This window comes from Myotis yumanensis, unplaced genomic scaffold (assembly GCF_028538775.1).
Source record: "Myotis yumanensis isolate MYYU_CA2020_CCGP unplaced genomic scaffold, mMyoYum1.0.hap1 SCAF_9, whole genome shotgun sequence".
In the NCBI taxonomy this organism is placed as follows: domain Eukaryota; kingdom Metazoa; phylum Chordata; class Mammalia; order Chiroptera; family Vespertilionidae; genus Myotis; species Myotis yumanensis.
The window spans coordinates 84,903,673-84,905,578 of record NW_027223760.1 but is presented as its reverse complement, the minus strand read 5'-3'; positions in this window follow the sequence as shown (position 1 = coordinate 84,905,578).

Below are 1,906 nucleotides of genomic sequence, written 5' to 3'. Positions count from 1 at the left end.
CCTTGGAAACGGGCGGAAGAGCGTGCGCGGCGGCGTCACCCGACCCGGCGCTATCACGTGATCTGGCGCTATCACGTGGTCTCTCCCGCGCCCCCGTTGCGCTGGTGGATCCAAGAGAACAGGTGTGCGCGCGCCCAAGGACGCCCATCGCGCGCGCGCGCACACACACACACACACACACACACACACACACACACACACACACACACGTGCCGAGGGCTGCAGAGTAAACAAACGGCGGTCCGTCCTGCGTTGAAATGCTGTCGGTCAGACAGGGCGAGCTCGCAAGCCCCAAAACGACGTGCTTTGCCCTTCAGTGCCTGTTGCCAAGCGAAGCCCCTGAAAGAGCTGCGCGCGCGGTGTGCCTGCTGGAACAGGCAGCATCGGGCGGTGCCACGGCGGGTGCGTGGGTGAAGTGCGGCCCTGGACCTGCTCTGTGCGATGTCTGTGAGGGACACTGTGGGCACGGGAGTGTCAGTGCACAGAGAAACTCAACGGATGCACATTTTTAAAAAATCATTTAAGAGATTGGGGATCCTGCCGAAACCGGTTTGGCTCAGTGGATAGAGCGTCGGCCTGCGGACTGAAAGGTCCCAGGTTCGATTCCGGTCAAGGGCATGTATCTGGGTTGCGGGCACATCCCCAGTGGGAGATGTGCGGGAGGCAGCTGATCGATGTTTCTCTCTCATCGATGTTTCTAACTCTCTATCTCTCTCCCTTCCTCTCTGTAAAAAATCAATAAAATATATATTTAAAAATATATATATATATATTTAAAAAAAAAAAAAAAGAGATTGGGGATCCCAGAATGGAACGCAGAGTGTGACAAAACGATCTATTACAAATGTACGGCACAGCCTCACGGAGGGAGGTGCTGACCCAGTGACTTTGGAAATGAGTGGAGTCCTAGGACCGAAGGGAAAAGGTGGAACAGTACACAGACACTTCTCTCTAAGTTGTTCCCAGGGAGTGGGGCACGGATTACCGCCCTGAAAATCCTACCTGCCTACAGTGGAAATGGATCATCAAGTCCGTGGCATCGGGGACGGGGAGCCAGGCTTCCTGCTGTTGGGGGGGTGTCTGCAGAGAAGAAGGAAGGGGGAGACTGGGATATTCCCTGGTGGTCAGAGCCAGCATCTCAATGAACGGTTTGGCTCAGTGTCCGCACGGGTGGCTGTGACAGTGTTACACGCGTAGCCACATGGATTGACACACACATTTCCTTCCCCCCAGCTGCGGGGGCCCAGAAGCAATGACCCCCCAGTAGCAATGTGCACGGTGAGCACCCAGATCCCGGTTTCTAATCCCACGTGCAAGAGAAGGGTCCAGGGTTCCTTGGAGAAATGGCTGATTCTAGGTCTGGGGACCCTCTAACAGTGCCAGAAAGTAAGGACGTGCTAAAAACAACAAACAAACAAACAAAAAAACACCTCACCATGATGGGCATATGACAGGGACCCAGGAGTCAGCTGAAAGGGCTTCCAATGGCCAAAGCTGGAACCATGTGACCAACAAATGAACAAGACAAATAAGGTAGTCTTATTCTATAACCGAAGTACCACTTGACTGTATGTGGGTCCATGCTGATACATGTATACCCAGTGTCCTCAGAATGCTGAGCCCTGCCCTCCAGGAGCCGGAACGTGCCTCCCATCCCTAAGTGTGGGTAGTGCACAGGGACCTCCCCCCAAGGAACACAGCCGGGAAAGGGGGGAAGGAGCACCTGTAGGGAGGAGATGCGTGACAAACACAACCTCAGCCAGGTGACCAACATCACACCACAGTGATCAGCCGTGGCGACAGTACTGCCCCGATACAGTGTGCTGAGAAGGTCACCCCACCTTTGCGGTCTTCCTCCCCGAAACCCATCACCCCGGTTTAATCAGGAGAGAAACAGCAAGTAAAC